Below are 12,849 nucleotides of genomic sequence, written 5' to 3' on the forward strand. Positions count from 1 at the left end.
CTCTTGGCCTGGGGATGTGGCTCAAGCGGTGGCGCGCTCGCCTGGAATGCGCGTGGCCTGGGTTCGATCCTCAACAAAGATGTAGTGTCTACCGAAAACGGGATGTGAGTGGATGGAATACAATGAGTATGAGGTGACTTAGGTGATAATGTCCTGAGAGCTGGGTGCTTCATGCAGCTGGCCAAGGCTTAGTGATCAAATTAAGTCTGAGCAGTTTCATAGTTTGGTTGCTTTTGTTGTTGTTGTTGTTGTTGTTTTTCATGAAGGAAGAAAGGAAAGAGAGAAAGGAAGAAGACAGAAAGGAAGGCAAGAAGGAATCCAGGGAGGGAAGAAGCAGGAAAGTTCAATTAACTAGTAATTGTAAGTACTTCACCATCTTCAGAACACAGACTAACCTAAAACCAAAAGTTTTCAAGTATAGCATTTGGGTATCTGTGTTATCTTAGCAATTTTTATCCTGACGACCATTATCAATAGAAGCTCTCTAACAGGGGTTTACTCTTTTCTGAAAAAGTTTTTTGGAAAAGCTAATTCTTATTGGTATTTATTACATCTGGCTCTGATGTACAAGCAAAAAAAAAAAAATATATATATATATATATAGCGCCAAGAATTGGGATCCGCCTAAGTGATCACCAATGGATGTATGAACAAAGAAAATGTGGTGTATATACAGTGGAGTACTAATAGAAAGGAATGAAACCCTCTCATTTATGACAACATGGATGAACCTGGAGGACATTGCATTAAGCTAAATTAGCTAGATACAGAAGACAAATAGCACATGATCTCACATATATATGGAATTTAAAAAAGCTGATCCCATAGAAGAAGAGAGTAGAATGGTGGTCCTAAAGTCTGGGATGCTTTGGGGAGGGGGAATAGGGAGGTGTTTATCAGAGGATATATAATTACAGTTAGATAGGAAGAATATTTTTAAGTGTCCACAAGAAGCAAATAGAAAGTAGATAAGTGAGTACGGGAGGCTGGGCAGGGAGAATAAGTGGTGAGGAAATGAGAGGAGTGGGTAATGAGGGAATGACTGCCGACAAGGTTACATAGTTTCTTTTTTGGATGATAAATTGTTCTAAAATTGATTGTCGTGATAGTTGTATGATTCTTTGAACATACTAAAAAAAACAATAGATCATGCACTTTAAATGGGTCAATTAGCCTGGCACAGTGTTGTGGACTCTATTGTTACAGCTGCTCTAGAAGCTGAGGCAGGAAGATCACTTGAGCCAAGGAATTTGAGACCAGACTGGGCAACATAAGTGGATGAATCATATGTCATGTGAATGGAATCTCAAGCTGTTTTAAAAAGATAATGCCAGCTGGGCATAGTGTCACATGCCATTATCCCAGTTTCTCAGGAGGCTGAGGCAGGAGAATCCCAAGTTAAAGCCCAGCCTGAGAAACAGCAAAATCCTGTCTCATAATGAAAAATAAAAAAGGTCTGGGGTGTAGCTCATTGTAGTGGTTAATCACCCTTTGATTAGATTACCAGTACTAGCAAAAAAAAAAAAAAAAAAAAGAAGAAGAAAAGAAAAGGAAAAAAGACAATGCTAGTCTCACAATTTTTCAGAAAAGCAGTTATTTCCATAATAATATGTCAACATGTGGTTTAATTTTGGAAGAGGATCCTGAAATCAAAAAGTCTGAAGACCACTGCTTTAGAATAGAGATCCAACAGAGTAGAGATTTTTGTTTTATGCATCAAAGCACCTCAGGTATCCAAACAGTTTCTGGCAAGTAAGAAGTACTCAACAAATACTAATTGAAGAGTGAATGAATAAGAAAAGTGTTACATATCAGATTAACTGATTGGCCTCCTTAAGGGCCTGTGACAAATCATAAAGTTTAGGTTTGCTGAAGTTGGGGCATACATTAAGGATCCAATTATTTTATGAAGACATTAGACTTATTCATGAAAAGAATTCAGAATAAAGTAAAATAGCCATTTATATTTTCATTTACAATGTCTCTACATTCACAGACCCCTGATAAAATAAGTTATTTGACAAAGCAGAACAGTCTTCCATAGAGTTTAGATGAGTTTAGCCAACAGTAACTTGCTTCATTCAACTGAGGGAATATAGATTCTAAATAAGAAACCTGTTTTCAAAGAGTTAGTATCCCTAGACTCCAGAATTTTGAATTGATGCACACAAATAGAGCTCTACAGTCATGTTTCGCTTGATGATGGGGATACATTCTAAGAAATGCATCATTATGATTTCATCTTTGTTAGAACATCATAGAGCATGTTTACACAAACCCAGATGGAATAGCCTACGTCATGCCCAGGCTATCTATCTATATATTTCATCTATTTGGCCCATTGTTAATTGAATAAGTTGTCATGTAGTACATGACAACTTATACTTACGCATTACCATGAATGGGATAGAAGCACCTCACTCCCTTAACTGTGATTAGGGAGAAGAAACAAAAATTAGAAAAATCAGGCTTGTAACTAGTACATAATAAATTTTAAAAATTGGGGGGAAATGAGAAGGAAATGGTTTTTTAAAATACTTCTGATTTTTTATATTCTCAAAAATTAAAGAAATACTAAATGAAGTTCTATTGCATTATGTACATTGAACAAAAGTGAGAGATTGACAGTAACTTGCAGGGTCTACATTTAGAGTGAATTTTTAGTCCTATTATCCTTATAGCAATTTATGTTTAGTAAGTGACTTCTACATGCTATTTTTCTCTCTGGGCCTTGAGGATTCAGTGGTCCCTGGCTTATGAAATTTATATTCCACAAGAGGAAACAGACAAACAAATAAATGATCAGTGAGATTCGGATATGAAAAGCATTCAGTAAAAGAATAAAAGAAGCCTCCTTATTAAAGAAAGATTAGTGGAAATGTAGAAATTAGGGAATATATTGAGTGGGGAGTGCTGATTTATATCACATGTTGGGGAGCTCTCAGTGAAATAGTGGTAGATCAACTGAAATAAGAAAAACTAAAAGAGGCTCTCTGGCAGGAGCAGAATTCACTGATAAAACTGTCAGTTCAGGGCAAAGGAGGGAGTGAGCTTGGTATACACTAGGAAGAAAAAGGTGGTCAGTGTTGTTGTAGCCTAGTGAGCACAAGGATCCTACATGGTATGAAAAAGAATAGGCACAAACTTAGTGATGAATTGGTTTGAAGGAGTTTGAATTTTATTCTGAGTTCAATGAGAAGCCATTGAAAATTTTGATCTGTTCATGTAACCATTTGCATTTGTATAAGAATCAGTCCAGCTGCTTCAAGGGGAGGAACAAGGACAGAAGCAAGGAGACCTGTTAGTAGCTGACTGTTCCCCTGGGGAACTAAAGTGGTAGGAGTGCAGAAGACAAGAAGTGGACAGATATGGAATCGATTTAGTTGTTTAAAATAGTATAGAAAGTTTGTCTGGTTCATAGGAAGAGTTTTATAAATAGCAACTGTTACTCCATCCTTATACTTGAAGCTTGCAGACACTGATGAATTTGTTCTAGCTCACAGGACTACTAAATTAAGTCAGTGAACCATTTCCACTGCTACCAGGCACTGCTATTGCTATTCACAAAATACCTTACCTGAAGTCTTTTTTCCTTCTGACCTTTCCTCATGTAGCTGCCATTCTAATCTTCCTCAAACATTTCTTTCATCATGTTTACCTTGCTGATAAGAGCATTATGTGTATTCATGTAGTTATTGAGTAATTGCAGTGAAGTAGGCTGGTATGGGTGGGTAGGGTTCACACACCTGAGGTACAGCTCTTTGCCTCTAGGCAAAATTTTACTAAATTTTACTCAGGGTGTTGTCATTAACTCATATACAATAATGGAGAAAAAAAGAGTCAGCATAATTATCAGAGGCTTTATAGAGAAGGTAGGACTAGATCTTTAATGAAAGAGAATTTTGGCAAAGAGAGAGGCAAAAAGGTGCTAGCTAAAAAAAAAAGCAGAAACATATGATATTCTATTTTCAAGGCAGATTCAAGGGATTCACTTGAGGGAAGGAGAGCATTTGCTTTGAGAAGTTGGGAAGTCACAGGGTTGGAATTGTGTCTGACTATGGCTATTCCAAAAAGTTGCATACCAAGGATTTGGACTTAATTCAGCTGGATATAAGAAGTTACAAAAGATTTGTAAGCAAGATTAAGTCTTAGTGAAGGCTTAACTGAGACCAGCAATCATTTCTCCCTGTAATTTCTAGGTATTCATCATCTTTAGGTATTTATTAGGTACTTAGCTTATAAATGTTTGTACCTTTAAAATTTATATCCTGTGTATGTGCAGCCTATATGGAGTAAGTGCAGAGTAAATTTTGATAATGATGAAAGATATGCATGAGAAAGATTAATTTGGCAATAGCGTATGGTCTGAATTGAAAAGAAGAAAGGCAGGAGGTAGGGAAGGTAGCTATGAATGTAGTTGGTGATAAAAATGTATCCTTGAAAGAAAGAATGTAGAAGACGCAGAAATGAGAAAATACTTTGAAAGTGTACTTGAAAGAGTTGTAACCAATCTGAATGGGGAGTGAATTAAAAATTAAGTGTTCAAATGTAATTGTTTCTGAAGGACCATGATGCCACTTAGGTGAGATGAAAGAACTAAGAAAAGAAATTAGCTTAGAAGAGTAAGATGAGGAATTTGGTTGTAGACAGACATTTGCAATAATTACAGGCTATTCATTTAAAATGGTCCAGGAAATTGACTAAATGAGAATAAAGTGACTATGAAGAGATAGGGAAGAGATAGGCCTGAAGTTTTGTTATAATTTTATTCAATTTATAAAATTATATTTTATAATTATGTTACTTATTTGGGAGGTAAAACTCAGTTGAAGTGAGTGGGTCCTTGGGAAAACGCCTTTGGGAACTTTATCTTGTCCTTGGCTCCATCCTCTTTCTCTGCCTTCTGGCTGCCGTGAGATGAATAGTTTTACTCCTCCAGTATCTTTCCCTACAATGTTCTGTCTCACCCCAGGCCCAAAGAAAGGTGCCAGCTGACCTTGGATTAAAACCTCTGGAACCATGAGCGAAAATAAATTTTCCACATCTAAGTTGTTTTGCTCAGGTATTTTGTCACAGTCATGAAAGCTAATACAACAGTGAATGACAGACAGAGTCTGTATGTAGGTTACAGAAAGTAGACACAAAGCACAGATAGTAGCAGAAGCAGATACTATATGAAAAAAGCAGCAGAGAGATGCTGATTCATGAACAGAATTACTAGAGTTACAGGAAATAGATACTTACTAAAGAGGGGAGAAGTGAAGTACCAGAGCTCAATGCTGGATCACAAAATGTACAATTGCTTGGACCAAACATCAGTTTTCTGGCTGATGATAAGATTTTCTAAGGTATTCTCATTTATTTTTCAAAACAAATCCTCAGCATTTGCAGTATCCTGAGTCTGGCCTGACATTTCATACCTCATAAAAGGATATTCCTGTTGTTTGGACTTTAATTCTAATTTAATTGTAGAAGAGGATATTCCATAAAGGAAAGAGCCAGTGTGGTCTTCATAAAGCAGATGAAAGGGTTGTTCACATGTGTTTGTGTGTTTGTAGCTGCCTTTCTAAAAAAGTCTAACAGTAGAGGCTAGAAACTAGAGTTTTGTTGTATAGCAAACCCAGAATTCCATTTATACTTGTTATTACCTATTCTTTTTCCCATTGTGATCACAGTTTAGGCCTATGTGCTTGTTCTTGAGGAGAGAACAGAAGGGGAGAGCCAGAGAGACCATTCAATGCAGCCTCTAGATTTGAGGAAGAAGAACCCTAAAAGACACTAGAAAGGCAGCCACCAAGATCTTTAGTATCTAGATAACAGTTTGTTGATATGCAGATTAATTGCCAGTTTAGGAGCATATGATTTGTTAAAAATGAAGATCTCTGCCAGGCATGATGGTGCACACCTGTGATACCAGTGGCTCAGGAGACTAAAGCAGGAGGATTGCAAGTTCAAAGCCAGTCTCAGCAACTTAGTGAGGCTTTAAGTAACTTAGCAAGACCCTGTCTCTAAATAAAAAATGGATGGTGATATGGCTCAGTGGTTGAGTGGCCCTGGGTTCAATCCCCGAAAGAAAGAAAGGAAGGAAGGAAGGAAGGAAGGAAGGAAGGAAGGAAGGAAGGAAGGAAGGAAGGAAGAAAGAAAGAAAGAAAGAAAGAAAGAAAGAAAGAAAGGAAGAAAGAAAGAAAGAAAATGATTTCTGATCCACCTGACACCAACCAAATGGAATATCTAGGTGAGGAGCCTAGGAACTTGCATTTTTGTAAACATGGCAGGTGATTCAGGAAGCACTTCCCCTGAGACCCACAGTTTGTAAGTTCTGTGTTGAGAAAAGAAAGAGAAAGTTATGGGGCAGGGGAAGTCTGCTGCTTTTGAGAAAACACCCAGGACTGGTGTTTTCACCAGTCTGTGGTAGTAGAAAAAGCATGAGGTCAAAGCTGGGCAGTAGGGTGCATAACACAAACAGTGGGATGCAGACTCACTTTAGGAATCATGAGCATAATGATAACTGAGAATATGTGGATGGATTAGATTTCTGCTAATGTGAGAACTTTTATAATCAGCATAAAAGTGCTATATACAGCTTTTCCCTTATGTTGTACTCCTCTGAAGGTTTATGAAACACCACATACTACAAGATCATTATTTGCAGCTCTAAGAGAAAAATGAGCGCTTACCATATACTCAAAGTTGCACAAAATAGAGCTGGGATATAGCTCACTTGGTAGAGTCTTGCCTATTATAGAAGTAAGGCCCTGGGTTCAATCCCAACACTGTCACACACACACACACACACACACACACACACACACACACAATATATATATATATATATATATCTGTGATTTATGCTGAAGAATGGCTACAAAGCAACCTACTTATAAGTAGGTACAAATTCATTCCTTTCAACAAAAATTCATTGTACCTATTATGTATCAGATACTTTTCTAGTCTGCAAAGAGTATGGTTTATTAGAAAGTGACTTGAGTGGTTTAAAGCACTCTAAAGACTTTGAATCACACGGTTCAGAAGGAAGGTATATAGATTCATTCAACATTCCATAAATTTTTATTAAGTCCCATATTTGTGTTAGAGAAGTGTCACAGGCAATGAAAATTTAGCAGTAAATAAAACAGACAAAAATCCTTGCCCTTGCAGAGTTTACATTCTGGTATGAGAAATGTAAGAGCGATTAGAAAGCAAACTAAACACATTAGTATTTTAGAAAGTGATGAGTGCTGTGGAGAAAAATAAAGCAGGAAGAGAGACAGTATTTGGTGTGTGTGTGTGTGTGTGTGTGTGTGTGTGGCATTCCAGTATCAAAGATGATCATTAAAAAAGAGATCTCATTCGCAGCTGGGGTTGTATCTCAGTGGTTGCCTAGCACCTATGAGGCCCTGGATTCCATGCTCAGCACCGCACAAAAATACATAAATAAAACAAATGTAAAAAAAAAAAAAAAAGAGAGAGCTGACAAATGATTAAAAACAAAGAAAAAAATCACATTTGAAAAAGACTTAAAGTAGGTGACAGGAGGCTTTGTGTATATATAGTGACAGAGAGGCAGCAAATGCATAGTCCCTGAGAAAAAAAACCTGCCTGATATTTTCAGGTAATGGCCAGGAACTAGTGTATAAATATGGTAGTAAGGAAGGAAGAATACTAGGTTAAGAGTTCAGAAAAAATAAGAGGGTAGGGCACATCACATAAACAAGAAAATCCATGCAGTATTTTGAGAAGACTTTTGCTTTTATGTTAAGTGGGATGGGAGGCACTTGGGAGTTGGGAGCAGAGTGGAAATGATTTGACATGAAGGCTCCATAACTGTGAACTTGTCCAACTTTTAAGGTAATTAAATTTCTTACTTCATCTGTAAAATAGTGAAAATTATTCTAAGTCATGAGGTTATTGTAATAATTAAATAAGATGATATGTGCAAAACATTTAGCAAATACTTGACATAGAGTAGGCACATTCTTTTCCCTTCCCTGTCTTCAGCTTGTCTCTTCTGCCTCCCATCTGGTGCTAGGAGAGGGAGGCTTGAAGAAGTCTTGCAGCCCATACAAGGGTAGAAAAAAAGGGTGACAGTTGATGTAAAGGCTTGGTTAGCAAACTTAATATCCGGAATTTAAAATAACTGTTTCATTGTTGGTTTATGATGTGGGCTAGAGTGATAGAATTGGAAGTAGAGGCAGAGATGGGTGGTCATATTTGGTATAGGGCTAGTTTGCCAGGCCTCAATCTTTAAAACTCTTCCAAATGAATTTCCAGGTAGTTTATTAATGCAAACTCTGGTAATACGAACACGTTTAATTGCCACCCCCTCCCTGTTTAATGTCTTAACTCCTTGAATGTTAACTTATTAATCTGTCTTCTAATTAATGCCTGAATGACTCTCCGCAGGTCTATACTATCAAGGGCATGTCTACTTAAAAAAAAAAAAAAAAAATTGCCTTCGGCTTGTGCTCCCAGGGGGTGTGGGTACACACCCTGGTCCCTGGTTAGAGGTCGTGTGATGGCTTCAAAATACCCAGAAGAATAACAACAAAATTAAGAAGACCCCCGTCCCATCCCAAGATTAGCGAAGAAAGGATTTGTCGCGTTTGTTTTGGGCCTGGGCTAGGTTCTCAGCTCTGTGGCTGATAATACTCAGGCGGCCCTTAGTAAGCCCCGGGTTGGGGAATTGTCCGCCTAAGCTCTCCCCTGGCCAGCGAAGTCACCTCCCACCTTTGGTGACTGCATGTTTATTTACGTGCAGTAAATGATTGTAAATGAATGTGCACAAGTGCAGGCTGACCCTGGGGGTGGCGAGATTTTCGTGGCTCCTCAGTGTAGACGAAACAGCAGTGCAGCCACCCGGCTACGGTCTCTCGGTGGGGTCGCGCGCGCGGTCGTGCGGGTCGGAGTGCACGGCTGCGGGGTCTGCCTCGCGGCGACAGCCCGGGGGCGGGCCTCCGCGTGGGCCTGACAGCACCTCCTTCCGCCGAGGCGCCGCCCAGGCTTGCTCCCGGCCCCCCGGCTCCCACCCTCCGCCACCCAGCCATTCCTTCCGCCGCTGGCCGGCCCCCGCTCCACCTCCGCCCGCCAGGCCTGGTCCGGCCCCCTTCTCCTCCCCAGCGGCGCTCTCAGCCGCCTCTTCTCGCTCTTCCCACACCGCCCTCAGCCGCTCCCTCCCGTGCGCCCGTCTGAAGAGGAGTCGAGCGCGGAACGCATCGATAGCTCTGCCCTCTGCGGCCGCCCGGCCCGAACTCATCTGTGTGCTCGGGGCTCGATTTCCCTAGGCGGCGGCCGCGGCGGCGGAGGCAGCAGTGGTGGTGGTGGCGGCAGCGGCGGCGGCGGCGGCGGCGGCGGCGGCGGCGGCGGCGGCGGCGGCTGCTCGGCCAGTACTCCCGGCCCCCGCCATTTCGGACTGGGAGCGAGAGCGGCGCGGGCACTGAAGGCGGCGGCGGGGGCCAGAGGCTCGGCGGCTCTCAGGTGCGGGAGAGAGGTAGGGCGCGGACCGCCCCTCCTGGGCCCCTACCCGGGTCCCGACCCTCCTCGCCGGCGCCGGGTGGGGCCGGCGACGAGTGAATGAATTAGGGGTCCCGGGAGGGGCAGGCAGCCGGCGTGGGGCACTGGGCACCGGTGGGCAGGCAGGGCTGGGGCAGTCTGCAGAGGGAGGCGCGGGGACGCGGCGACGCGGGTAGTGAGGAATGGGCGGTGCGGGGCTGAGGAGGGTGAGGCTAGAGGCAGCCGCCGCTCGTGCTGCTTCCTGGACGGGGAACCCCTTCCTTCCTCCTCCCCGAGAGCCGCAGCTGGAGGCTGCGGGGTAGAAACTCGCGGTCGGGAGGGCTGCCCCTTGGGGCAGTCGGGTGCGGTGGAGCTTACCCGCTGCGCTCCAGCCTCCCCTCCCCCTCATCGTCGTTCCCTCTCCCCCTAGCCGCTCCCGCACCTCTTCCTCCCTGCCCAGTGCTGGGCTGCCTCGGTACCGCCTTCTCTGCTGCATCTAGCATCTCTCCGACGGGGTATAAACTTCTCCCTTGAGCGCAGACTGGACGGGTAATGGTCCTTTTCAACGTCGGGGGATGTCTGGGGTCGTTGAGGAGGTCTGTTTGGGAAGAGCATAGTAAAGTGCTTAGAGAACACTGTTTGAGGTTATTGTGTTTGGAAAAAAAATGCATCTGCTGCCGAGTTCCAGACTGCTCCCCTCCCCCACCTATGGGCTGTGACATTGCTGTGGCCACAAAGGAGGAGGTGGAGGTAGAGATGGTGGTGGAAGAACAGGTGGCCAACACCCTGTGTGTAAAGCCTGTGACCCACAGTATAAAGGAAAAAGTTAATCCCAGAAGGTCTATTTTGCTTTTGTCAAGTTAAAGCGCATGAAGAAAAAAACCCCAAACAGCAGAAACAGCTTTTTCCTTGATAGCTGAGTTGCACACAGCAATAGCTAAAAGAATACTTGAAGTTTAATTTGCCTTTTCTTGTACTTTCCTTCCATCTCTTCTACATTACCTTCATTCTTACAAATTTGCTCCCTATCCCAAGAGTTACAGTACTTCTAAATAGTGTTCACACGATTTTTAAAACTTAAAAGAGGAATTAATTGTAGCATTTGGCCAGCTAACTATCTGAAAGAAATCCTGGAAGGCCAATGCATGTTACAGCTGAATTCCTAAGCCACCATTGTTACATTTTGATAACCATCAAAGCAAGGGGTTAAACTCATGATAATGATTTTCTAATTGTTATAATGTGACATGTTATATTTGTAATGGAAAAACATTTAAAAAGAAATTATAAAAGGAAAAAGTATGTTCATAATGTTTATCTCAAAATTAACCTTATGATTAGTGTTACTCTTAGTGACTAAGATCCAAAATGCTGACTCCTACACATGATAGATTGTAGACATCAAATAAACTTAATGCCACAAGCCATCCATAGCTTCTTAGTAGTAAGAGATGATAGGTTGATGGTAGTTTAGTTTTATAACAAAAGTTTTTTTTTTTTTTTTTAAACAAAATTGTTGGGTTCCAGTCCCAGTTACACCTCTAGCTATTTTTCTAAACTTGGGATAAGGAGACCCTTTCTGGTCTAAGATCTTTCTTCAGTAAGACTACTTTGAAACCCAGCTCCTTCTAGTGGATTTAAATATTACTTGGTTTTAAAAACCTGAATCAAGCCCCCATCCCCCAACTACATAAACAAGTAGACTAGAAGGCTTGTGTCACTTTGCTTACACGGGCATATACAGCTAATTTCTAATTCAGTATCTATCCTCAGCATATCCTAAACTAGCAAACTTTTGATCTTAACCTCTTTACATTCTTTAAAATTGAGGTTCTCAAAAATATTTGATTTGTTTACCAATATTTACCATATTAATAAACAATTATAAAATTTGTTTTAATTTATTTAGAAGTATAAATAATAAGCCCATTACTTGGTAGCATGAATAAAATTTTTATGAAAAGTAAATTTTCCAAAGCAAAACCAAAATTAGTGAGAAGAGTGGCATTGTTTCACACGTTAGCAAATCTGTTTAATTATGTGCCTTAATGGGAGACATCTGTATTTTCATATCTGCATCTGCATTCAATCTATTGTGATCACACAGCCTGGAAAACTCTACCAGACACTTGTGAAAGAATGATAGTGAAAAACAGTTTTGATTTCTAGGACCCTCTTCCCCAAAGTTGTAGGAAACCCAGAGGTTCCTGTTGTAGGCTGTCCAAACAGTTTTGGGAGGTGAAGTTGGCAGGGAACTAGAGGCCACATTTTGATTTGATTCTCCTCATTTCTCCAATTTGCCATGGCCAACATTTGGAATGAAACATGGGGCAAACAGGGTAAGATGCATTTGTACTAGCTGTCATCGTGGATGCAGAAAATCAGCATGTAAGGATAGGTGGGGCAGAGTAGAAAAAGGAACTGTACACTAAGTCTGTGATAGAATAGTTTTGAGCCTGTGGTGCTCTTTCTGAGGGGGATTAGGAGTAAGGTGAGGAGATTAGTGCCTTGAAAAAACATTTCTTTTTCCATGATGCCTATTTGGATAATTCTTTGTATTTCTTAAATATCATGCTGCATCATTTAGTGTTTATATACAATTCATTGATCTGGAACTTATTTTATAATAATTGTGCATTTACTGCCATTCTTTCTGCATTTCACTTCTTATTTATAATACTATGTTATATTAGAGAAAGAGGATTAAAATTTGTTATTTTCAAAAAGTTTAAACTATGTGACTAAAAAAATCTTCATCTTGTGATTGTTAACTCTACAGATTGTCAAGTTTATGGAACCTGTTGAGGGAGGATATACCAAAAGCAGAGTAAAAGTCAGGTTGATACTGAGAAATATTCCCTTACATCTTCATAGGTTTTTTTCTTATTGAAAGCAGTGTTTAATCTCTGAATTTTATTCAGTCATTTTTCATTCAAAAGTGCTATTTTTCAGCACTAACATTGAAGATTTTATATTATGATTGATGATCAGATCACGTGCACTGAATAGTTAATCCAAAATTCTCCTGGTTTTTACATTTGTTCTTCCCTGCAGATATTTTAAAGATTAAAATGTCATCAAATATTGCTTCAGTGTCCAAATTTTTATGTCCGTATGACACAGTCTAACTTTGACACTAGACTTCATGTAATTTTGGTACTTATCCAGAAGAACTATTCAGATGAAGCTATTAAAAAGTTTTCTATAGCTGTTGCCTCCAACAAAGATAATCTTGGCTCATCTACTTCTAACTTAGAGGCCAGTCAACTAGGAATACAGCTAGTATAGAAGTGGGGACAGCTGTCAGCAAGTTTGTGTGGGTGTGTCAGTGGGATATAGAGCACCATGTGAAATACTTGT

The 12,849-nt window shown here is 40.6% G+C and overlaps 1 protein-coding gene across 4 annotated transcripts in view; it reads left to right on the top strand.

Annotated features, from left to right (window-relative positions):
• The first annotated feature begins 9,338 nt into the window (after positions 1-9,338).
• Kras (KRAS proto-oncogene, GTPase) overlaps positions 9,339-12,849 on the top strand; it is a 38,622-nt gene continuing 35,111 nt past the window's right edge. For 2 of the 4 annotated variants that reach the window (XM_077798308.1, XM_026392341.2), the window contains exon 1: positions 9,389-9,474. The gene's annotated coding sequence lies outside the window, so the exon portion shown is untranslated. Of the gene's footprint in view, positions 9,488-9,949; positions 10,039-12,849 lie in introns of those variants that run through there. The other 2 variants (XM_026392342.2, XM_026392343.2) reach the window with 2 other exon arrangements.

The sequence above is a fragment of the Urocitellus parryii genome, chromosome 5, assembly GCF_045843805.1.
Source record: "Urocitellus parryii isolate mUroPar1 chromosome 5, mUroPar1.hap1, whole genome shotgun sequence".
NCBI lineage: Eukaryota > Metazoa > Chordata > Mammalia > Rodentia > Sciuridae > Urocitellus > Urocitellus parryii.